The 26,636-nt window shown below is 42.6% G+C and overlaps 1 long non-coding RNA gene across 1 annotated transcript; it reads right to left on the bottom strand.

Moving 5' to 3' along the window:
• Positions 1-15,875: 15,875 nt before the first annotated feature.
• LOC122170749 lies at positions 15,876-19,428 on the bottom strand. Its single transcript, XR_006171836.1, has 3 exons — positions 18,482-19,428; positions 17,720-17,887; positions 15,876-16,755 (listed from the first exon to the last, which is right to left on the bottom strand). It is a non-coding gene; the product is annotated as an uncharacterized LOC122170749 (long non-coding RNA).
• Positions 19,429-26,636: the final 7,208 nt, after the last annotated feature.

The raw sequence follows: 26,636 nt of genomic DNA, 5'->3' as shown, positions 1-26,636 counted from the left end.
AACTATTTATAGGGAGTTTTTCTTAAAAAGAGACCCTCCATCTTTTTTCAAAATGGGACCCTCTAAAAGCATCTACATCCAAAGGGCTATCAAGTAAGCTTATGGATGGTTGTTCACCGATGACATTTTTACAGTGGCTGAAATCATTAACCTGTCACAGTGAATCACTGATCAAAGAAAAGACTATAAGGGAGGGGTGATTTTTCATTATTTTTTCCCTGGAGAATCACAGAGCACTTGTCCCAGCTGTATGTTTGATGGACCGAAAGAGCTGCACCTCAAAAAACAGACAAGGAAGAAGAAAGTGGTTGTTCCTGAATTGATGGGGATGGTTTCTTAACTCCCACACATGGGAGGATGGTTCTGATGTCTGCATGTTTGGATGTGATGCTTTCCAAAAGAATACGTAACAAGAGGTTTCTATCACTCTTCCCAGCAGAACACCTGGATATTTCAACAAAAAACCAAATCTGCAGTACCAGTACAGCTAGTTACACCCTTGGGTCACTTTGGAAGCAAGAGTAATGGAAACGCACCAGCCTAATGGCTGGAAAACATTATTTCTCAAAAGCTCTTATTTGGGTAAGAAATAGACACACTGTGCTTTTCTTTGGTCCCCTGGGTGTTACTGCTGTGCATTCTAACATGGCAGCCTATAATTTCTGAGCTAGCCCTAATGGATGACGTGCTTGGACACGAACTAACCCCAAAGTTTTGGACAGCATTCCAGCATTTTTTACCATGTTATCCAATGAACACCAGTACACTGCAAAATACTTTTGATTCCTCTTTCTGCAGGCATTTCCAAGGGATGCAATGTTTTGTAGCCATAAGCAGACCCTACAGAACACGTGTTTGAGTGGCCATTTTTGTTGTGGCTGCATTGCCTACTTATCAAGGACAAAAAAGCCAACATGTTTGTTACTGCTGCTTGTGACTCACACCAATACTCAGACCAGTAAGTACTGCAAGGGTGAAAATTGTGGAGATCCCAACCAGTTTTGTAGTCTGGAGGGAATATTTCTTCTTAAAGTATGGAATTCCTTGTAATCTATTGAGACAGAGCTGTTTTTGAGAAACTGCACTTGGGAAGGTAGAGGTGGAGACCACTAAATGCTAGATTAAAACAACCTTAAAAATCATTCCCAAGGACTTTCAATGAGGAAGTGAACTCGATATACAGAGGATTTGAAGAAGTCTTGTAAGAAACACATTCCCACACACTGGACATTTCTAAGCATCTCAGAAGACAGGCTGTGAAATATCTATCTGCCATAGATGAAAAACTTAGAAGAAGCCATGTATAAAAATGAAGATGTCTCCTGAGGGTAAAAGAGATGGTTAAAGATGGCTTCTCTCAATGTAGGTCTAAAGAGTGTACTAAATCTAAACCAGACCTGTTCCAAGTAATTCCCTTACACAGCAGCAGAGAGAGAAAAAAACTATGCGTAGAGGTCCCAGTAATAAAAAAGATAGCAAAATTTAACTTTAGCTCAGTATTATTTCACTGGTGTTTTTTAGAGAGTATCTTTCATTACACATGCTTTTTATGAGGGTCCTTTATTTTTTTAGAGGCTTTGACAAAAGCATGTTTCCTTTTAAGATGCTGAAAGCTGTTTTTGAAATAGCTGCTACTAAATTCTCTAAGGCGGAGCAGAATATGGCTTTCTTCTGTTAGAGGGGATGAGCAGTTTTAAGAGGGTCATATTTCTTTAAATATGCCTGGATACGTTTTTTTGGGGTTTTTTTTTCCCAGCAGGAGTAAATTTAAAAAGTGTTTGTTGCTGTATCATCTCATTTTATACTCAGAAATTGCTTTTTAGAAAATATAAAGTAGTAGGCAATATAGAAGGAAAGTCAACCCTGAATCTAAAACTCTGGGGTGTAAAAGCATTCAACTTCAGTACTGCATATTTGCAAGGTTTGCAGTTAGCATCCTCAAAAGCTTCTAGAAGGAACAGAATGACGCAGGTTATATTCCCCTGAACAGTGACTCTTCTAGTACAGGCTGCTGCGTGTTTCCAAGAGAACCAGCAGTGTTATCATGAATGCACTGCATAATGAGATCTCAAAATCTGAGGAAAACAGCTAGAGAAAGAGCTCATCAGCATCTCCCACACTAGCTGGGTTGGAAGCTTTATCCTTTGGCCTGAGTTTTCTCCCAGATGGGAAGCAAGACAACTGTTTGTCCCTCGGCAGGCTCCATCCCTATCACACAGGTCTAGAAAAGCACCTCATTCTCACACCTGGACACCAGCAACAAACTTATTTTCTTTTCCTTGATCTGAGCCCTACACAGGACAACACACAGCTTCTAAAACACAAATGTTTTGGGTTTGTTTCCCCTCCAGCTAGAGGCTGATCTGCAGCAGCACATCCCGGGGGTGGATAGTGGGGCCAGTACTGTTTGACATTTTCTTTAACAACCTGGATGAGGAGATACTGAGAGATTGATACATCAGAGGGTTCTGCTGCCACCCAGAGGGACATCAGTAGGCTGGAGAAATGAACCGGCAGGAACCTGATCAAGTTCAACAAAGCAAAGTGCAAAGTCTTGCACTTGGAGAGGAATGACATCATGCAACAGTACGTGCTGGGAAAAAGACAGCTCAACAGGCTCCTATCCATGCGTCAAACACTTGATATAGAGGGAGCAAGGGAGACAGAGCCAGGCTTTTCGCAGAGTGGAAGGGTAAGAAACGGTGGGCACAAACTGAAGTACAAGAAATTCCGGTTAAACATCAGAAATACATACATATATATGTATACATACATATATAATATATACATATATTATTATGAAGGTGGTCAGACTGCCCAGAGGAGTTGTAGAGTTTCCATCCTTGGAGATACCAAAAACCTGACAAGACATCACCCCTGGCAACCCATTCTAGGGCAATTTCTGCCTAGGGCAGGACATAGACTTTGTTAGAGCATTTTTGTGACATGCTAACCCAGACCTAGAACTAAGGTTAGCACAGGAACAGCAAGTAAACCTCTACTAGGTCATCAATGAACCTGTTGTAATGATCATTCTACGCTCAAGATGAGTCAGAGTTGGAAGCTTTGCTGAATTCTAGATTAGGTCTCTGGAGATCCAAATTAAAATCTAAGCACTTTATGATTTTATTCTGTTGGCCAGCAGAGGGAGGAAAGAGAAAGAAAATGGAAAAAAGTCATTTGTGATTTTCTGAGGCTGAATAGCAATTCTCTTTTATATTGACACCAGGACTTCACTGCCTCAGGGCCAAACTCTTGCTTGTCAGAGCTGTGATAATGGATGAAACCACATGAGATTTAATTATTCTTTAGGTACTTGAACACACTGAGCATCCTGCTATGTAGCTAATATCAAGAAGTGAATCCAGCTGTAATTTTTGCTGGCAGCTGACACATCATTGCTGACAACTGGACTCAGCACGGGTTTTCATACACTTAGAATCGCATTTGATGTCTTAAAGTCTGTCTCATTTATTTTTTGTCCCCTAGCAAGGCTGTAAAGTGAAAAAATGAGACCCCCTTGGCCATTCACAAGGGTGTTCTCTGACACAAAGTGAGGAGAGAGCACTCTGGGGTGTTTTCTTCCAACAACTACCCCTGAACCACCTCAGAACTGAATAGAAGGGTGGGAGACAAGATGCCCCCGTGCCCCAACGTGCTTGTTGCTTTCAGTCCCTTACTGTCAAGGGAAGGGCTGCTGTTCTTTCCCCTTATGCTCCCCTATTGCTAGGCAAAGTAAGGACTCACTAAGCGTTTTGTTCACATGTAGTGCTAAACCAAGTAATTTTAACCTCAGAGAAATTAAGGTTGCAGGACCTGTCCCCATCAGTTCTAACAGCTGCATTTATATACTGTATTTTTATTTTTTTTTTTTACCATGCCTATGTAGCAAAAGGCAATAAATGACACATTTAACAATGAAAGTTATAGCTGGAAAAACAAAGGAACAAACAAAAAGAAAAGAAGCTATAATTTGATCTAAAATTACATCATCCATATGTCCAATTCCAAATGCTGCTATTAGCTTTGGCCCCAAGGTGAATAGGACACAGATTGCACTACTGTACCCATACTCTTCTGAAACAAAACTACGAGTTGCACAAGACATCTTCATTAATCCCTCTCCTTCTCCAGAAGTCCATGCTGGCAGTGTTAATGGAGTTCTCCTCACAAACTGTATTTCCAGGAGCACACAAATGGCGTAGAGTCCCAAGTGCAATGTTCAGAACTGAATGTATGGCACGTAGAAGCCAGTCAGTCAATCAACCTTCAGTGACACGATTTCTTCTGCACATAATTGCCTCATAAATGGCCCTTTGGAAAAATTTTTACTCAGGCTCGAACCTGGCTCTTGATTGAGATGTCTGCAAAACTTCTGTCTGAGATTTGTAACTTGGTATGCAAACTCAGTTACTCTACATAACCTTTTCCAGAGTGTTGAAAAATGCATAGCCATTGGAAATCTTTCAACAGAAAAATGGCAGAGAAAAAAAATTGATGAAGAGCCTCTCTCCTTGCTTTGTTATTTAAATGTGTCAGAAGTTCCTCCCAGCTATATTTGACAGCAAACGAACAAACGCGTTGTAGAGTTAAAAGCTGTGATACAGTCAAAGATGGAACACATCCTTCTCTTAAGTTTCATCTGAACCCTATAGGAACAGAGTGGCATGTCCACGTGGTGGCAGCAGAGGAGGAAAGTGAGAAATCATCCAGAGGAAGACTGAAGATAAACTTTAGTGACCTGAGCTGCAGTATTCCTTACTTGAACGCATGTTGCTGCATCACAACTAGGTATGACCCTCCCAGGAATCGTACACTGAGCATGTGCCTGCAGCTACTCAAATCCAAGCAGAAGACAGATGACCGCGCAGCAGCTCAGCGACACTTTGTCACTTGGCACTCTCTGCAGGAAGCTCAGGACAGGATGATCACATTGAACCCAAACTGTGTGGCATCCTTCACACAACAAGCTGGCCTAGAGGTATTCCCCAACCCCCTGCCACCTGCTTGCATACACATCTCTCTTCCGGGAAGACTGATTCAGCTGTCACAGATCAAGGATAAAGAGAAATGAGCTTAATAAAAGCAGAGGCAGACAAGGAAAACCTTCAAGCAACTGAAGTTTTCTACTCTCAGAAATACCTGGTATAATTGAGTCTGTTGCAGCTCTTGTGGTGATCTTTGCCTCTTGAAAGGCAGGTGGGTGCACCCTTCTTCTGTTCCATGGCCAAGGAAGGCTCCAATGGCAAAATAAGGCACCTGACAGTACCCAGACACCTCTCCAGCAGGACTGAAGGGGCAATTCAAGTGAGGTCACTCCTGCTTGTATTTCCAAGAGAGCTACAGGTGAGGAGCAGCCCACAGCCTCTGTTGTTTTTTGGGGTTTTTTTTTGTGCTTATACTTCTGTACAAATAATATATCAATTCCTGCAGAGGTAGAGAATTGTAGGGAAGGGTACTCCTCTTACTTTTTGTAGGAATTGTATTTTCTCAGAAATTACTGGGACGAGGAAGGGGACAACTGCAAAGAAATTCAACTCAATTTATCCCTGTTTAAGTGTTTTCCCTTCTTGAACACAAAGGGAGAATAGACACCTCACAACTGGTTTCAGAACCAGGTATCTCCAGCAGTGCTGTGCTCCCAGAGAAGTAAGCTCCTTTTCTGACCCACATAATGCCACCAGTAAATGAACACCAAAGGAAAGGCCTGAGTAGATATCTCCTGAGCACTTCCAGCTCCACAGGAAGGTACCATCACATATGATGGAATATGTGTCTACTGGGAAACAATACAAATGCAGTTCTCCATAATGGTGCCAGCTGACTGCTGGCATTAGTGCTCAGGTAGCTCTGTATTATGGAGATCTCAAACCATTTCGGTGTGATCTGTGGACACAGAACTGCAGGGTTTGGAAGGAGATTATTGAGACCAACCCTCCTGCCAATGCAGGTACACTATAACAGGTCGCACAAGTAGGCGTCCAGATGAGTCTTGAATATCTCCATAGAAGGAAACTCCACAACCTCTCTAGGCAACCTTTTCCAGTGCTCTGACTCTCTTATGGTGAAGAAGTTCTTCTACGTGGTTATATGAAATTTCCTACGTTCAAATTTTAGGCCAATACTCCTTGTTGTGTTGCTACATACCACCAAAAAGAGCCTGACTTCATCCATTTGCCTCCCATCTCCTTTTAGACATTTCTAAACATCGATCAGAATCCCTCTCAGTCTTTTTTTCCCCAGGTGAACAGACCCAGGTTACTCAGCCTTTCTTCATACGAGAGATGCTCCAGGCCCTTTATCATCTTTGTGGCCCTTCACTGAACTCCTTCTAGGAGATCCCCATCTTTATTGAACTGGGAAGCCCATAACTGGACACAGTATTCTGAATGTGGCCTCACGAGGGTGGAGTAGAGGGGGAGGATCACTCCTCCCAGCAACTAAGAATCCACTCCGTGGTCAGTGCAAGAAAGGGAGGAAGTGGCAGTGATTAGGGACATTGGGGCACCTGTAGCTGACTACCTTCACGAATGGCCAACTGCACTTCTTCATTCAGGATCCATTTCTACTCCCTAGCCTATTGCTAGTCACTTCCAAATGTGTGCCCTCCTCTTCTGCTCCCATTTACAAGTCTAAACATGGAGACCTGTGATTGGTTTTAAGGCGTGTTGTGCTCTTGACATCATACACACAATGCACTTCCCCTTCTCAGCCCATGGCTCACACTCTCAGTTATCTTCTCTGCGGTTATTCACATACCCTGTGATACATTGTCCCCCTATTAACATAGATTGTGCCCTCCTTGTACAGTAGTGGGGGTAATACAGGTGACAGCATTTCAACCAAATACTTTGGACAAGGAAGGCAGGACCTTGGGGCCTTGGGGACTAAGGTCATGTTCTGTAACCATGTGGGAGAAGGACAGCAAGAATGGCCATATCTTAAACAGAAGAGGTTAATTAATCATATCACTATGCACTGCCACTTTCAAAAGGCATTCTGAATACAGGAGAAGCCAGTTCCTATCAGCTCTACTCAAGTTTCAACTTATTTCCAGCTTATATAATCTTGTTTTTAATAGACCAGGTAGAAGTTAGTATTTACTAAGCCAGAGACCACTATTCGCACAAGTATCACACACATGAGCTATTTATTCTACCCTTGATACACATGAATTTCAGGACCTGCTAGTCAGCAATAGATTTTTGCAGCTTTTTACTGAAAGAGGACATTTAATGGGTCCATTCAGGAATAGCAGCCAAGCAACTGTAAGTTCTTCCTAAGCAGCCAGGCCCAGCTAATTTCCAAACAGATTGCTCTGTGAAGGAAGGACAGCATATCCCAGATCAGAGAAATAGTATACAGGCCCAAGTCTCACATAAAATAGTCTCTTGGTGAGAGATAAACAGTTTTAAAATGTGTCAGAGAAACCATTAGGCGATAAAAATTCACAGAGCAATTTTGCCAGAGAAAAAGCATAAATAAAAAGTGCATCACTTCTTTCCCAGACTTTCTCGCAAGTCAGCTGCATTCAAAGAGATATGACACAGCCAGAGTTGAACTAAAGGCAATTAAAGAGTGTTGGCTGTCTTATATCAAACTTGCAGTTTGTACTCAGCACTTTAATTAAAGGCAGCAATTAAATAAATGGTGCCACTAAGTGGAAGGAGAGCAAGGAGTACAGCAAGCTTAGATTAAATTTTTCTTTGAGAAGAAAAAGAGCAACTGATTCTTATTTGTGTGTGGGTGCATTCATTCTGTATCCAAAGAAAACTTACACACAAAGAGCTGGCTTGCTCTTGCAAGGAAATGTAGATGCTAAAGCAGCTTCCAGCCAGTTCGGGGGAGGGAAAATGTGGCATCTCATCTACTCTGCTTCAAGGACATGCTGATCTGCTTTTGAGCTTGTAAGTTTTAGCTATGTATATGTATATGCATATGTATACTTAGAGCATTAAGAAGAAGAAACCTGAGGCCCAACATTAAGGACAAGGTATTCTGGGAGAAAAGTAATTAAAACTCTGGATTTTCTCTATAGTTTTTTTTTTCTTTTTCTTCCATTTGAAGAAATGTCATGCCACTCATCTTAAGCCAGCACTCGCTCATATGAAAAGAAAATGTTTATTCAATTGGCAGCTTGTAGTTTCACTTAAATGTAGCTGAACCACATGCAAGTAAAGAGAAAAAAAATCTACAAAGAAAGAAGCATGAAACAGGATAACATCTCCACTGCAATTAAGCAGAACATGCCTCTGTGATAGGAGAATGAACTTCATGCAGTAACTGCTCAACATTCTAGAAGCACCAGGACACACTGCGTTCCTGCCTACTGAAGCCTATTTGGGATTTCATATTCTCACTTCTTGTACCGTGAAGAACTTGCACAGAGCACTCAAGCACATCCATCTAATACCAAACAAGAGCCCTCCCTCTCTCTCTACATTTTAGGATACAAACTCCAGAGTTCACAAAACAAGAAAGCCAAGTTAGCTTCAGTCGTATCTTTGGGCCTATGGAACAGTTGGCAGCCAGGAGATCTTGCCTTCTGATTTTGAACATCTCTGCTGGCAGCACAGACAAAGCACATACAAAAGTTACAGCTGGTTCTGTACACTTGTCTTCCCTCTTTACGTGGAAAAACATCAGTGCTGTGGGATTTCTGCACAGAGATGCGTTTCTAATGGGCTGAGTCAGGAATAACACCTGCAGCATGATAAAGCCGTAGTCCTGGAGAGCAAAGATATTCCTCAAAAGCAATGATGTATGGATTAATTTATGATTTTCTCTTGTATCAAACAAGTTTAGAACTGAAGAGAAGAGCTTGCTAGGGTCTATACTTTCAGGAAATACTTTTCACTCTAGTTATACAATTCCACCCTTCCCCAGTTACCCATCTCCTCTATTTAGTATCTCAATCACTTCTTTCAAAAAGTGCAAACCATTCTTGGTTCTGACATCCTCTTTCCCCCTATGAGTACTAGAAAAATGGAAACATCACTCCCATTTTTAAAAAGGAAAGAAAGGAAGACCTGGAGAACTACAGACCAGTGAGCCTCACCTTTGTGCCTGGGAAGATCACGCAGATATTTCCAGAAGTAATGTAAAGTCACATACAAGATGAGGAAGTGGTCCAAGACAACACAGCTTCACCAAGAGCAGATCATATCTGACCAATCTGGTAGCCTTCTACAGTGGAGCGATGGCATTGGTGGACAAAGCAAGTGTGACTGCTGTCATCTACCTGATCTTCCGCAAAGCCTTTGACATGGTCCACAACATATTCTTATCTCTAATTTGAAAAGATACGTATTTGAAGGGGGAATTGTTCAGTAGATAAGGAATTGGTTGGATGGTCACAGCCAGAGTGTTGTGGTCAGTGGCTCTATGTCCAGAGGGTGGATGGTGACAAGTGATGTCCCCCACGGGTTCATCTTGAGACCAATGCTCTTCAACACCTTTGTCAACAACATAGGCAGTGGGATTGAGTGTACTTTCAGCAAGTTTGCCAATGATGCCAGGCTGAGAGGTACAGTTGATACAATAGAAGGGATGCAATCCAGAGGGACCTGGACAGGCTTGAAAAGTGGGCACATGAGAATCTAGTGAGGTTCAACAAGGCCAAAAGCAAGGTGTTGCACTGGGGTCAAGGCAATTCCAGATATATGTACAGACTTGGAAAAGAACTCTTTGAGAACAGCCCTGTGGAAAGGGGTCCTGATGGACAAAAAGCCAGACACAAACCAGCAGTTTGTGTTTGCAGCCTGGAACGCTTCATCTGTAGGAAGTACTGCATGGCACATTGGACTGGAGGCTCTCTCTTCTCTTACCAGACATCCCTGTTTCTAACAGATGGTCCAGAAGGAGAACACACAGCAGATCCTGGAGGACAGTGTAAACAGCAGATGCCTTACATAGTCATTTTAATTATAACTCTAAACTAGAATTCCAAAATATTTTATAGAATGACAGCTTCCTTACAAGGCAAGTAGTTAACCCCCCTTAGTACCTGGGCTGTCCAATAACAGATTAGTAAAGAAAAAATGTTCAGATGAATGTTTATTGCTTCTCTTGAGCTTTACCATAAGTTTTCCTTAAATTTCAGTGGGAGGAAAGTGTAAGCTAAAAAGCCCCCAAAACAGGCTGGAGGTCCTGCTTGTTCCACAAATGGGGCCCACAGCCTGGTCTCACTTCATAGCACTGCCCAGCGTGCCTGGGATTCTTTTGGGACGTCAGATGGTCAGTGACAGGTTTCCCTCTCCCTATCTAACTGCCACCAAGAGCAGTGGATGGGTGGCCCATCCTATCCCTGCAACTTCGGAGGTTTCAGCAAGTAGATTATTCACTTAATGCTGTACACGTTTTCACTGAATAAAGTCTCAGCAGCCTGTGATACAGCACTGAATTAAAAACGCTAAGCTGCTCTATTTTCACAGCTGAAGATGCATTGGGGAAATCATATCTTTGAGCCAAAACCCACACCATGGTTGCTGTCATGGTGGAAGAGCAATTTTTTTTAAGTTAGTTATAACACAAGTCAGTCATCAGTAGCAGCAGCTTGATAAATACTGCAATTTAGAGCTTCACTAGTTCAGGAGAACTATTATTTTTATAAGGATTGACTGATGTTTTCTGACTTGTGCTAGCATATTTGAGGCTTTCTTCCAGAATTAGCATGGGACAGCGACTGAAGAGAGAATGGTTTCTTTAAGCAACAGAGAGACTAGCATTTGGCAAGTCAAAAGGTCATGTGTAACTCCTAATTTATTAAACTGTTGTACTTGAATGGCAGACAGTATAAAGGTAGGCTGTAGCACTTAAGCCCTTTTGGCAGCAGATAGTGGTCAAGGTCTCTTGGCCAGACAACAGCCATGAGGTTTCCTCATCACAAGCACTTTTATATTCATATTTCCATACTTTAGTGGACTGCAACATACAGCAGATTGGAAGAGAGCAGGCAGTAGATGTTTCTTGGCTTGTGTATGCACGTATTTGCTTGTTTAGGCATTATTCACAAATACACTCACTTCCAAGTCTAGTGTTTATCTAAAGCTTCTTAGGAACCAGTAGAGAACTCAGCCACCACTTTTCCTTCCTCAAATATTCTGTGTCTATTCAAAAGTATACTTGAAGCCTTCCATTTAAAAAAAAGACGAAAAAAAGGGCTCCCAAACTCCTGGCAAACTGAATTGTGTCAGCGTGGCCTTTCTAATATGCTTGTAGTAAATAAACCTCTCCAACACTTGAAGGCATATTTACAATGGATGAGTTATCATGCCGAATTCCAGGTTGCTAAAAAGGAAGCAAAGTACCACTGTTGCTAAAGAACTTCATCTTTGATATCCATGCTGTGGCAGTGGCATTTAAAAAACAAATTACCTCTGGTAAAATCAGATCATCTGAGATAAACTGGAGTTACCAATTTTATTTTGACAAATAAGTGTCAGTTGTGGAAAGGACTTGACATTAAAGATGAACCTAACTCCTGACGAACCATGTATTTCCTATGCACATCTCTGAATCTTCAGAACTGCACCATCACAAGATGTGCTGCAGTAACAAGATTTCTAAAACTGACTGCTCAGGTTTGAAATTCCAAACCAGAAAAAGTCTACAGAAAGATGGCTTGAATCACACACATTTTACCGAATGTACTCCACAATTTCTTAATGGAGGAAAAATACACCAAAACCTGAAAATCTCCAGTTTAACTTCAGGTATTTTGGTTTGTGACTGATGAAGTCCAGCCTCAATAGGCTGAAGATGTAGAGTGTTGGTGACTCTAGATAGTAGTTTTCACTGATCCAGTTTGAAATACCAACCAGTCTATAATGCCTATAGGTCCAACAGATCAGTGGCCATCCAAAGAATTACCAAGGTTGGTAAAGACCTCCAAGGTCATCCAGTCCAACCATCCACCTACCATCAATATTTCCTCGCAAACCATGTCCCTTTGTACCACATCTAAATGCTTCTTGAACACCTCCATGGACAGTGACTCAATCACCTCCCTGGGCAGCCTATTCCAGTGCCTGATAGCTCTTTCAGAGAAGAAAATTTTTTCCAATATCCAACCTGAACCTCCCCTGGCACAACTTGAGGCCATTTCTGCTCATCCTCTCATTAGCTCTGTTAAAGCTACTTTGGCTTTGACTTTCTGGAAGCTGCTGATCTCTGACAGAGAAAGCAGCCTAGCTCCTACCTAGAAAAATGTTTCACATGCTGTAGGCAACATATGGGGAGGAGATGTGGGGGATTTTCTCTGGTGTTGCCCCCACTCTGAACTGTCACTGCCCTTAATGGGCCGTAGGCGCTCTTCCATGTCAAAGCAAGGCACACTTACTGCCAGCTCCCATCTCACTGTCCTGCTGCTCAGCACCATGCATTAGTGCCTGCTTTCCTCTCACTGCCTGTAAGCGAGCCACTGTGCTGGAAAGCAAGTTCCTGCCAGCGCCAAGAGCAGATTCCTTGCTCTTACCTCAGTCATCCCCCTGCTTTTCTTGTCTCTTAACTCATTGCTTCATCCCCCTTTCCCTCCAGTATCCCATAACTGCAAAGCAGGGCTTTAATAATGCATGTGTTCCCTCACTGTACATGCCCAATGCCTGAGAGCGCTGTTTTAATGAGTCAAGTCTGCCTTTTTATCAGTACTGCTGTCTGAGGCCACAGCACACTCAAACCGAACATTTTTTGAAGGCAGTTTCTGGGAAGGCGACAGGTAAACCCTGCAAAGAGTCAGGGAGCCAGGCAGCTGCTTTACCTCAGGCTGGTTTGACCCAGGATTTCTCTTCTTGAGGGCAGAAATCCTATTACTCATTCATGTAGTTAAGCAGTTCTTAGGAAGACTGTGATTTTCTTTCTTTGTGGGTACTCTCACCATGGTATAGTGAGATCCATTTATCCTCCTTATTCAATGCTCTGTTTTCATGCCCCATCTCTGTCTAGATCTCATTCCTTCACTGCTTATCGCTCTTCCCATTTTCTTTCCCCCAAGTCCTGCTCTGATCTACATATATTAGCCAGAAAAATAACCTCTCCGCTCTATCCAAGCACTGCATTTAGTTGTATAAAACCTAGGTTCTATACTGCAACAAGATATTCCTTTAACAAGAATCTGGGCATTTTAGGCAAAATAGAATTTTTTTCCTTCAAATCCCAGCCTTTGCTACCTTACTTTGCTACCAGTGCAGAGGTGTGTATCATTAGCACTGTGCACATGGACAGCAGTGGTGGGCTGTAGAACTGCTCCCTTGGGACATGTCTGCTTAATTTTGGCTCATTAGTTTGGATGATCATAGTACAGCTGAGACACATAGAATAGATGGTCATTGCTATTCTCCTGACCACATACAGCTTACACTTACACCCTAAAGTCACAGGGAAGCCTGCTCAGAAGAGCTTGCTTCAAAACCTGTGGAGAATAGCAGAAGCATTCCTAATCCTTATGCTGCATTTTAGTCAGATAGGAAGCCAACTGTCCCAAAGGCTAGCTGCCCATTTACCTGGTAAATGATAAGTTTTTGCAGCTTCAGGAGTGCCAGATGTTTCTGATTGTTTCTGGAAGGAAACCCACTTAAGACATAGTAACATGCACAGCTTTCACAAGCATGCAGTTGTTACCCTTCACGTTTGGCAACAAGCATATCTCTCCCAGGACTATCCTGTTCTGAGCACTGAGTAAGGAAAATGAAAATCCTTTTCAGTTCTAAAGTACTACATGGTTTCTCAGGGGGAGCCCAAAGATCACAAGTAACATTCGCTGCCAGCAATGTTCATGTTCCAGGACTTAGAACCTTCCATCATGGGGACAGTTTGGGGAGTCCCAATTGGGGTTCCACTGCTTTCTGTGCTGACAGAACCTAGACTTCCATCTCCAAAGGTTTGCTGCTGTTATGATTAACACAGAATCCAGAAGTGGGTCAGTCACTCATCTTCTCAGGAATCAGAAAACAAAGTGGACTGAACTTATATCAAAGCTACAGATTTGGGCTGTATTATAGCTTAAATGAAACATTCAAGACCAAGACACCACGGGTGTCTAAGTATAACGAAGTTGAAGATCTAGCAATATCATGTGGTGCCACAGCTTTACAAGGGCTATTAAGGACATAATAGAAGCCACAGGCACCAACGTGCCAGCAGCTTTGGCAGGCAGACAACAAGCTCTTCCATGACTGCCTGCACATGAATTACCAGGTACACACCAAAACCTATCTTACCAACACCACTGCCCACACTGGCAACGTGCTACTGTTGGAAAGCTCTGGTTGTATGTAGACATGTGGGGAACACCAAGCTTACCTATTGTTTGCCAGGACTGACAAGATAGCTTAGAGATTGTCCAGTTCTTCATGCCAACAAGCCCTCAGTGTTCTGGGGTGAGAGGACATTACCCACCTGATTTTGCAGTGTGCAGCTGTCAGAACTCATTTTCCATCAGTCAGAAAGCCTCCATAGAACTGCTGGCCCTTGTACTACAAGTTGGCCAGCCAGGTCCAGGACATCAGGGCTGCTCAGTTGCACTCAGACTTCCCACATGGCTTCCCCAGTTCTGCACTCATTTCAGGCTCCAGCATACGGAATGGATCCACTACTGGAAATGTGCATTCTTCAGAGTTATTTCCATACTGTTAGCATTTATTTTTTCTGAAACAGCCCTCTGGTGGGATTGACATGTCTGCATTAGAGAGTTGGAAGCATTTTTTTCTTCAAAAGAACAGCAGATATTCATATATTCTGTACTAAAAAATAAGGACATGAGCTAATACCATTTTAGGAAGGACGTGAATCTTGACGTCTTAGATGCGTAGAGGCTGGGCACTAAGTTGTGTATAAGTGGTGTTCTCCTACATGCTTTTCAGAAAGTGGCATTTCTCAGGTAAGAAGCATTCTTTGATTTATTTATTAATTTTATGTCAATGCTGTTATTTTTGAATCAGTTCCCTAATACTAAGTTTCCATTTTCCAAAATTAGGTTGTTAGGTGTTCTCAACCAGCTCCAGTAAGAGCAAATTAAACAGGGCATAAATAACTGCAATATGACCATCATCAGCTTTCACTGCTCACAAGAAGTGTTAGCATGAGAAAGAAAACTGCAAGTGAGCAGTATTTACTTTCCTCAGATGTCAGTAATACAGAGGATGAGTCTAGGCAACAAAAAAAATGCTTAACAAAAGAAGTCCATGAAATACTTGAAATTGGCAGAGCTGGCTTGGAGAAACCTATAGAGAACGTTAAGGGCTGATGTATGACACATCCCCTATTTCCCTTTCATTCACAGTGGGGCTTCTGGATCGTGTGATGAGAGCTAAACTTTTTATAACTGGCTCCTTTTATCCTTTTTCTGTGCCCCAGGAAAAGGCATGACTCTCTAGTAATAGGAGCCAAGCTCTCAAGCAAATGTTAGCATAGATAGACTGAACTGTTTGGCTTTCTGCTTCCTGTTTATAAGTGTCCAGTTCCAGAAAATAGTTATTAATTAATCAGAGGTCATTTACATGGTGAGACCAATTGTTCTTCCCAATATACATTTATATTAACCTAGTTTTTTGGTTAGGCTTTTGCTTAGAGCAACAGTCATCCCTCAGGAACGTTTCTATATTTGGCTTAGTGATGGTGAGAACTGCAGAGATACGCGGACTACTGCTTAATGAGAAGTGCTTGGAGTGAGCAGTGAATTAACTTGCTATAGTTTTAGATACATGAGAGCAGAGAAGACTATCCTGACACTATCTTAGGGCAATAGCTTTAGGGGAAAAGCAGAAAAAATTACAATTTTACCTGCCTGTAATCTTCAATACTACTTTAGCAATAGGTCTTCTTTGCAAAGCAGACAGGGAAAGATCCAGATCATTACTTACATTGGCTGCTGCCTTCCATCTCACTTTGTGTTGGCTGCTGATACAGCCCCTCAAGAAGGATTTTGAAGCCTCGTTATCCCACAGATTTATCAGTTTTGAAATGAAGGATGAGGAGCTGCTACTAGAGAACATACTAAAAGATTTTTTTCTGGCCACATAAGTTTGCTGAAAATAAAATACTGTAGTTGTAGTCATTGCCAAGTACAATTTGACACTCAGCACCTATACTTATTATTTCCAGTGACATGTTTTTAATCTAAAACACTTGATACTTGAAGATGCTAGGGATGCTAAGAGAGCTCTGAGATCTTTCAAGAGGTGTGTCTCCAGTTGCCTATGCAACATCACTTCCTACCCAGAATATAGAAGTGGAGCCTACTGCAACGGCCAAATTGCTCCCACGCTCTGTATGAATGTGTATCTCATACTCCAGTGAGATTATTTCAACAAACAGCTCTCTAAATGTCTACGTATGTGGGAGGAGAAAGGATGGAGGCAGTGGGAGAACAAGAAAAGCCATTTCAGTAAATACTTCTGTAACCAAAGATCCTGTTATCTTTACGGCACAAGGCAGCTTTGGTACTCACAGCAGTACCTGCTCAAACTGCATTTCAGACAGCGAGATGAGTAGCAAGAAAAAAAAGGGTGTAAAAAATGAACTGATGTAAGTATCCTCCCACATATCCATGATGATGGAAGTCAGGATGGACTGCGTGCAGGTTTCTTCCACCTAAGAGGCCCTTGATGACAAACCTTCTCTTCATGTCTCTTGGGAAGCCTGCTGCCGCTTGACTCTTGCCTGAGAGAGATGTGGTCCATCATAAACACTAAATTCCAAATGCAGATCCTTGCATCCTTAATTATAGCCTCTAATAGCCTTCGGTTTATATCCTGGGCACTGTCAAAACAATACAAAATAAAACAATCATATCACTTGCTTAAACCTTTTTCTGCATGAATTTCCTTAAGCAGGCCTGTTGATACTGGAGAAAGCCCAGACTGTAATGATAGATTTAAGTTCTGCTGGTTGAAATGAAGCTTGCTTGGCTTCTTAAGCACAAGTTCTACATGGAGTTTACACAGATGTGATCAACCAGAAAAAGGTTGACTTGAGAAACAACTGCAACTCTGAAGAGTTCAGACTGTGAGAGCATTGGTTTGCTAAAGCAGAATGGAATGGGACATATAAGTCAAAACCTAAGCTAATGCCTCCTTTCTACAAGCTTGTAGTAGAGAATGAGCACAAGATTTCAACCACTACTTATGCATTTAATCATTTGCAGTCAAAAATACTACTAGATCTTTAATTCTTAATGATCATCTCTCTCCAAAGCAGGTAGATCTGACACGCTAAATACTTAATACATCATTTAATGTGGAGAGAAAAAAAAAAAAAAAAGAAAAAAAAGGCATGAAATAGAGGTTGCCTGAAAAATAGGCCAGGCTGGGATGTAAGCCTTTCTCCCTTTCCTCAAGTCCCATAAATCAGAACCTCCAAAAATGTGGTGTTAGAAAATATTTCCTTTTCTGAAAGTGTCTTAGGGTCAAACTCTTGGTGCCATTCAGGTTTGAATTCATGCACTGGACTACAGCACAAGTCTAGAAGATAGATGCCATGCTACACATTCGGGCCTAGGAAAAGCAGCCAAGACAGACTTGCATTGTTCCCAGGCACAGATCTGCCATGATTAAGATCTCGCATCCAATACATTTGATTGCAACAGCATTCCTGGGAAGGGAAAGATACCGAGCCAGGAGCTCCAAGTATTATCAGAAATCTCTCCTGGAGCATGGAAACATTCCATGTAGAAATCCCCATCTGTCTGCAAAGAAACTCAGAACAGTTCCACTGTTTCACCTACCCCAGCATTAAGGTAAGTGCTCTCTCACTTATTAACTCTTTGGTTAGTCCAAATCCTTCATACACCATCAGCTGGTCATGACAATTAGAGAGATTTCTTTCAGTTCATAAGTCCAGGACTTCAACTCAAATAATGGATTTTAATGGGGCTATAACTCTCCAGTGGCAGCTGTTGCAGAAAGCAAAGAACAAAGTCACAATGCTGGCACATTTTACAATTGGCTCTTATTTCCTAGGGATAGCTATCAAAATGTGAGCCAAGGGAAAATGGGATTGTAATGCCCATTAAAAAGAAAAAGTCAAAGACAGGATACTGGTCTGAATCTATTTCAGGCATGTTATTTGTTACTTCTGAAGTTAAGCTATCAAACAGTTCAAAAGTCTGTGCTATTGCCCAGTGAATGGAAAATTATCTCTTATCCTAACTAAGCCTAATAAAGGAGGTAGAAAAGGAAATAGATGAAAGTGCCAAAAGCTTTTTAGTAGCACAGTTAAACACTACCATTTTTAACCCCTCAGTTGTACCACATTCAGGAGTCTGACAAATTTTATGATGATAACTTTGCCCAGAGACATCAGATTTGTCTGATGCTGGAGAGAAGGCATTGGTAACCCCAGTTTTCCTGACAGTTTTTGAGGAACTTGACCGGTTTGTTGTTTTTTCTTTAACATAATCCGTAATACCTACAGATTCATCCAAAGACATCTCAGTATTTGCAGATTTTAATGCTGGAGTTCCAAGAGTCTGAACTTGGGTACTCACCTGGTGGTGTTTCTGCATCTCATCCCGTCACCAGGATATCCCATCTTTCCTTCCCAGTCTGTAAGGGTGGCATCCTTATATTGCGACAGCTCTGAACTCATCTCCTTGGGATTCTTCTGGATATTGTCAAGTCACAGTGGAATAAGAAAGCGAAGTATGAAATTCATCTTTAATAATAGGCTTTATATGGGCTTTCATAATGGACTAGGACAATTCTCATATGACATGCTGTGTTCAACTAGAGGATGAGCCAATCGTGAAAGTACATTCCTATTCCACTAGGCCAGATCTTGTTCATCATAATCTCATAAAACTCAGTTTCATTTCAGCCTCATTTAAAGCTTTAGCATTTTGCATATCAGTCAGTTTTACCAAGCTGAAGCTTAAGTGAGTTGTGCTTTTACATATGTTTGGAGAACATCTATATGGAAAACCTCCAGAATGCCCATGAAGATATCTTGTAAACGAGGACATTCTTGAAGCTTCAATCAAAATCAAACAGCTCAGTTCATCTTCTTTAGAGGGAAGCAGTGTGCAGCTTGACTGTACCTTGGACTTTGGGCATCAAGTTTAGCCTATTGTTTTTTTTTCTGGAGAAGGCTCTGGGGAGACCTTATAGCTCTCTTCAATGACTTGAAAGGAGATTGTGTGAGGTGCGAGTTGGCTTCTTCTCCCAAATATTAGCTATAGTACTAGAGAAAATGGCTTTAAGTTGCACCAGGGGAGATTCAGGTTGGATATGTAGGAAACATTTTTTCTCAGAAAGATTATTAATGCAATGGCTTCCCAGGGAGGTACTGGAGTTACTGCCCATGGAAGAATTGTGTAGATGTGGCACTGAGGGCTTTAGTGATATGATGGTGCTGTGTTGATGGCTGGAATAGACCTTAGTGGAGTTTTTCAACCTTAGATACTCTATCATTTAAGAAGTATTTAATTCTATCATTTAAGAAATACCATGGCTGATGGAACAAAGCAACACTTTCACCACAGGCCCAAAGCTCTGGAGAAACCACAGGAGACCTCAGGGTACTTCACAGCACAGCTAGAAGCAAATCCAAGCACAACACTGTAAAAACACATTTGAGAAACATCTCATATGTAGGCAAATCTCATACAAGTTACTCTATGGAAAGGCAGAAAAGAGGGCAACTGCTCACAGTTTAGAGACACTCGATGCCAGTAATGCAGCTGCAATGGGATCAAGTCCTGAATAAGGCAGCAAGCAAAGCGTCCATCTCTTGTCCTGCAAGAACTGTCCTACTTCTGGCCAGCAGGAATTTGTGCAGTTCATTGCTTACCATCAACTGCCTGAAGTCTGCCTAGAAGTGTAGACATTTTGTTTTCTTTGTCTATTCTGAAAAGTTGCTGAAGTACTTAAAAATTAATAAATTGAAAGTGAAATGGGATAGAAAATTGTCATTATTCCACCTCCGCTGTTAAGTATTTCCAGTTGTAAAGGAGACTAAAATATTTTGGGATTTTCTTTTTTGGCTCTCTGAATTTTCCAACCTCTTTCTCCCCCATCATACCGTCATCCTAAAATTTGGCATGTCAACATGAAAGACGAAATCTATGTTTTAGATTTCTCAATAGAAGCTATTTTGTTTAGAGACAGGCACGCGCTGACTTCTGTTGCTCATTGGTTCTGGAGGAGTGGAGAAAAAAAATAAGATGCTGTTTCAGTATGTTGGCATATAAATAGACATAGGAATCTAGTTTAATATACCCAGCCTTGAAAAACTGCCAGCCATAACAAATGCTATTACATAGTAGTGAGTCTGTGTGCTGGAGGATGCTCTAGGGAGACATCTATTAGACTCCTGTTAAGGGAAAAGTTTGACTGATGGCCCCATTTCTGATAGTATTTTCCTCTGTCCTGCATATAAATAGCTGTAACAGTTAAACTGCTATTCTCAGCTGTAATAGGCATAATTTTAGAGATTTTCTGTGTGCTTTTATAAATGAGCTCTCAGAGGAAGATAACTGTGGAGTGTACTAAGTACTCCTTAGACATTCCCTCTCTTATCTGTCCTTTCCCTTCCACCTCAGAGTTCCCTGACATGCTACATTGGGAACTTTTTTTCTTATCACTGGTGTGATGTAAGACGACGAGGGTCTATACAGAATATCATCTAAAGACTTTCTCCAGAGGCATTACTTCATTATGAAAATACATGGAGAGTGAAAGCTCCATACATTCGAATTCACCCAAAGAGTTCCTAAAGGCTGATGGTGGATTTCTCCACCACCCTTCATCTAGATGTCAGCGTGGATCCTTCTGTATAATTCATTTCTAACTCCCATAATCACAATAAAAGTTTAACGTATATAAGGCAGAATAAATTAAGGGGAGAGGTTGAGGGGGAGGGAAAGAAAAATTCACTGAAGAGCTAGGAGAAGGAACATCATCTCAAATCAGCACAACTGAAATAACCTCTGCAAGATCTAGCCTTCATAAGTTTCCCCTCTGTTCCTTTCCCCTTACTTTCCCCTCCCCATCTACATTTTGTATCAACGGTTTCCAACTAAATACTTTTACTTTCAAGTTGTTGTGCGATACTTCTTTTTGATATCCCTGTTGCTTATGTTGCAAAAATTAGTTCCTTCTTAACTTTTCTGTGCCCTTTATGGCAGCCCATAAAGCCACTGCCTTTCTCCTCAGTTACCTTTTCCAGCCTGCTGAATCTCTCTCCCTGTAGTCTCTTCCTACAGAGTGCCAGACTTACCCTTAGATACCCGTCACGCTTCCCTGTATTTCTAGATCATTTTGATCCTTCTCCCCAGAACCTAAAGCTTCGGTATCATTCATTGCCTCTCCCTATAATGCATTCTGTCACAGAAGCTGTGGGTGCCCCATCCCCAGAGGGACTCACAGCCAGGTTGGATGAGGCAGCCTGATCTGCTGGGTGGCAGCCCTGCCCACAGCACGGGGTTGGGACTTGATTTCTGAGGTCCCTTCCAACGCAACCCATTCTAGGATTCTATGCTACTGCTGTGACATTTCACTTCATTATCTCACAGATTTTGCAGCGCATGGAGAAAGTGAGATCAACTTTGAATCAGGAGCTGCCACTACCACAACATCACAAGTTTCTTTCATTACAACTTGCCCAAATTCCACAGCTCATTGCTATACAGTTTGTTTTATCACTCCCTAGGGGATTGATAGGCAGCTCTCCTACAGGGTCAGTGCAGCACTCACACATTGTTTAAGGGCTGCAGCCAAGTTTACAGTTCAGGCTTTGGAACTAAAGCCTGTACCACACACCAGAGTCATGCAATCAGAGATGAAAACCCATTCTGAAATTGGCCCAAGTGAAACTGAGAAGTTTCTAGGACTGAGTGCCCTCAGTTGTATCATTTGTTGTTAGCTAGCACTTTTCTTCCTCTTCAACTCTCATCATAAATCCTACAGATGGCTCTTGGAAGTTTGCTGTTGCTATTGACAGATGTTCAACTATAATCTTCACCATATTCTTCAGAGATGTTCTTCCTCTGTGCTTCCCACATACCCCGATGATGAGGAAGGAACAGAGATAACCTCCCGAGGCTCTTCTAGCTTCAATTCTGCCACACATTCTGCGGATGAATGCACACTTCAGCAATAAAAGCATCAAGAAGAAACAGTCAGCTTTATATGAAACCTGCCACTTCTACCTGTGATTGAAAATAGTCTAGCAGGTCAATAAATGTAGTAGGAAATGGTTTTCCAATGTGGTAAACATGCACACAGATTGGAAACCAGTTCCTTCCTCTCTACCCCCTCAGGTATCATCACAGAATCACAAAATCATTAAGGTTGAAAAAGACCTCTAAGATCATCTAGTCCAACCATAATATTCATAATTATCATAATATTGAAATTTCCAGTAAGTCCAATATCATGGGCAAAAGCACACTTCCCTACTACATACACAGGAAAGGCACATGCAAATAAAAAGCATAGGATTAAGATGCATTCATTCTGGCCAGTGTATATATAAAAATAACATGCCCGTCTACACAGTTTGATAATTTCTTACTTTTCTGCATGCAGGGTCATGATGTAGTCCTGTTGCCTTAGCCTCAGAGACTCAGGTAGCAGACACAAGGTGGACAACAAAGGGTTGAGACTCCAGGTCACAGAGGAAAGCTGACTTGCTTGCAAATTAGTGTTGAGCTGTGTTATAAATCTGATATCTGTTTATCTGTTTTTCCAGGTACAGGTTGGTCAGGGGCCCACTCTATCCCAACTCAGTGTTCACTCAGTGCTTGGGAAGAAGCATAATTTATTTTTTTCCCTTAACCTTGCTACCAACCTTTGATAAGAGTTATGAAAACTTACATTTTGGTCTGTGCATTCTCCAGTTCTCCAGAAACACAGCAGGAGAGCAGGATTAGCCTGCAGCTACACACACACACAGTGCAGTTAGGCTCAACACTTGTTAAATAAGAGACCAGCTCAACAGGGAAATATTTGGAAGCATCTCAGTAGTTATAATAGAGCAGGATGAGAGAAAACAAGATCACTAATGAGAATGCTATGTCCCTTTAGTGCAAGTAAAATAGGGTTGTTCGCCTCCCAAGGCAGCAATTTTTGAAGTTATGCCCTCTATAGAACAGCTTTAATTCTGTTTAAGCGTGATTTCTTCTACCCCAACATTTACGAGCTTTCTGCTCAGAACAGATACATACAACACACCGTGTCTCTGTGTTCCTGCATGGGATACTAACAGCACCAAGGGGGAGAGGGAAAGCAAAAGACTGAGCACCTCAGGTTGAAAACTGATGAGCTAATCCTACAACTTCGCACAAGAGCAAGACAAGGGCTCCTATCTGCAAGCAGCACTGCTGGAGGACACAGTCCTTGTGATTCCAGCAGGCAATGTCAGCATGAGTGCGCATGCAGCCATCTGGAAGGTAGAGGCTATTGAGGTGAGCCATAGGAACTTGTCTCTAAGTTAGTTTTAAAATTGTTTTGTATTCAGAGTAAGCCCCGCATTCAACTCACGGCAGCACCATGGACCTGCCATGACTTTGAGCTCACCCAGAAACAAGCAGTGCATTTGAGACAAGCTTGCTTCAGGGCAGACAGGAACCTCATATGAATTTCCAGCTAACCAGAACTGGAGCTGCTGGGCTGATGCAAGGAAAGCAATCGCACCTCCTGCTGCTTTTCACTTCAGGGAGCCTATTTTTATCTCAGTAGTGTGATGTTTTGCAGCACCAGCAAGGATGCCAATGAGAAAAGCAAAGCGCACGCTGCATGCCAACACCCTGGCTATAGCACAAGTCCTCAAACAGAGCTGGTAACAACTTCCCTCCAGAACATACCGTTTTTTGAAGCTATGAGCAATAGAACTCTCTGATTTGTTGCCAGAACCACTGGCACCCAGTAACTTGAAGATGCCTCAAGCCTTTCCTCTAGCACTGTTACAGCATCAGATGCAGAGAAAATTAAAGGCATTATTGGTGGTAGGAGGGCATCAGTAGGGCAAGGCTGCTTGTCGTACTTGAAAAGCAACAACAAGGTGATAGAGCTTCTCACACAACATGAGTGCTCTGGTACATGCATATGAGTGTACATAGTCACCTCTACCTGGAGAGACCTCAGTCTGAAACACAGAAGATATGTCTCAGGAGAATCACACAGAGCTGCTCCCCAGATTGAACAGCTCCACCACCTTCTGCAGACAATGTGCTGTGGCCTCTTGCCCTCAGCCACCCCCCAGAGCCACGCAGTTATTTTGTGTGGATGCCTCTTACCATAGGTTTGTGGACAGCTTATCTGGTTGCTCCTTTGCCAAAGTCCCAGGCGCAGTGCTGCTTCCCCATGGCATGCTCTGTGCAGCATCAGAGTATTCAGTTTAACATACAGCTCAGTAACTGTTACCGTGGCCAAGCACTCCTTGCAGTAAGAAGCAAATATGCTTGTACGAGTGTCAGATAAAGGAGTCAGTGGTCAGCATCCAGCTCAAAGAGCCCTCGGGGCTCTGAACATTTTGTACAAAACCATATGCAAAAGCTGTATGCAATGCTAAAGCATCTATCTCCAAGATTTATAGCTACGGAGCTGAGCAGTCCCCTGTACGAACTGCCTGACCTCCAGTAAATCCACAAAAGTCATTACATTCTATGGAGCACCAGGGTCAGCAGCCAGTTGTGTCAAATCCCAGGGGTTGGAAGCTCTCCAGCCAGCTCCCAGCTTACCTCTGGGAATGGTCTGGCTATCGTTCATGTGACTGTTTTTAACTCAGTTTTGGTGGTTTTGGTGACTGGTTTTAACTCAGATGAGAGTTCTCCCCTAGTCAGCACCTGTACTAACATTTTTCATAGGTCTATGTGGGACTGTGAATGGCACTATGAGGGAGAGATACAGGCAGCTGCAGCACAGAGTAGGAGTCCAACTGCTCATCTGACCCGAGAGTGGAGCATTATCCACACTTTTCTTTCACATAGACTTTAATTTCCTGTTCATAACTACAGCACGCTACAGGGGAAAAAGAAAAAAGAAAAAAAGAGTTAAGTCTTCTATTTTCTGTAATATAATAAAACACAAGGAGAATAGAAACATGAAAACTGTCCAGGAATAGATGTCTCCCAAGAAAAGTTGTGGGACAATCCCAACTATTCACCAAGTGGAGAATTACATTCTTGGCTGTATGTGTGCACAGACAGGGAAAGAGGAGGGACAGAGCCTTGAAAGACAAGTGTTTTGCATCAGCAGTTTCCCAGTGCAGCTACCTTGAGCCAAAGACCAAAGTGGAAACATTTCTCTAAAATGACAAACCCGTTTATTTAACACAGAGGGGAGGGAACTTGAAGCTATCTGATGGCTCTTTGAAGTGTCTTGAATCATGTCAGATTAAATATGGTGGAGAAGCTGATTTCCCCATTTGCCAACAAAACTATGAAGCCATTTTCATCTTGACCTAAGGAGGAAAGAAACTGCTGGGAAAGAGGAGCAGAGTGGGTTGAGGCAGGAAAGTGGTACGACAGCACTGGGATCACATAAAGCACTTTATGAAGTTTTGATCTCCTCATTTCTGTTGCAAGAGAGAGCACCCTGTTTGAGAACAGGGGCCTCTGTATTTGTAATCACAGAATCACAGAATTGTAGGGGTCGGAAGGGACCTCCAGAGATCATCGAGTCCAACCCCCCTGCCAAAGCAGGTTCCCTACAGCAGGTCGCACAGGCAGGCATCCAGGCAGGTCTTGAACATCTCCAGAGAAGGAGACTCCACCACCTCCCTGGGCAGCCTGTTCCAGTGCTCCGTCACCTCACTGTAGAGAAGTTCTTGAGCACATTTGTGCGGAACTTCCTATGCTGCAGTTTCCAGCCGTTTCCCGTTGTCCTGTCTCCACTCACCACTGAAAACAGTCTGGCCTCACCATTCTGCCCCCCACACCTTAGATATTTATAGACCTGGATCAGGTCCCCTCTCAGTCTTCTTTTCTCAAGGCTGAACAGACCCAGTTCACTCCGCCTTTCCTCATAGCAGAGATGCTCCAGGCCCTTCACCATCTTTGTGGCCCTCTGCTGGACTCTTTCCAAGAGATCCCTGTCTTTTTTGTACTGGGGAGCCCAGAACTGGACGCAGTACTCCAGATGAGGTCTTACCAGGGCAGAGAAGAGGGGGAGGATCACCTCCCTCGACCTGCTCGACACGCTCTTTTTAATGCACCCCAGTAAGCCATTGGCCTTTTTGGCCACAAGGGCACACTGCTGGCTCATGGCCAACCTGTCATCCACCAGAACAACCAGGTCCCTTTCCACAGTGCTCCCCTCCAGCAGGTCATCCCCCAACCTGTACTGGTGCATGGAATTATCCCTCCCCAGATGCAAGACTCTACACTTGCTTTTATTAAACCTCATCCGTTTTTTTTTCTGCCCAGCTCTCCAGCCTGTCCAGGTCTTGCTGAATGGCAACACAGCCTTCAGGCGTGTCAGCCAATCCTCCCAACTTCGTATCATCAGCAAACTTGCTGAGGGTGGCCATTATCCCCTCATCAAGGTCATTGATGAAGATGTTGAACAAGACCGGACCCAGCACAGACACCTGAGGAACACCACTGCTTACAGGCCTCCAACCGGACTCTGCACCACCAACAACGACCCTCTGTGCTCTGTCAGTCAGCCAGTTCTCAACCCACCTCACTGTCCACTCATCTA

Source organism: Centrocercus urophasianus, unplaced genomic scaffold (genome assembly GCF_019232065.1).
Source record: "Centrocercus urophasianus isolate 14NV4802_14NV808 unplaced genomic scaffold, USGS_Curo_1.0 seq_73, whole genome shotgun sequence".
Lineage (NCBI taxonomy): Eukaryota > Metazoa > Chordata > Aves > Galliformes > Phasianidae > Centrocercus > Centrocercus urophasianus.
This window is presented reverse-complemented; position numbering and strand designations above follow the sequence as displayed.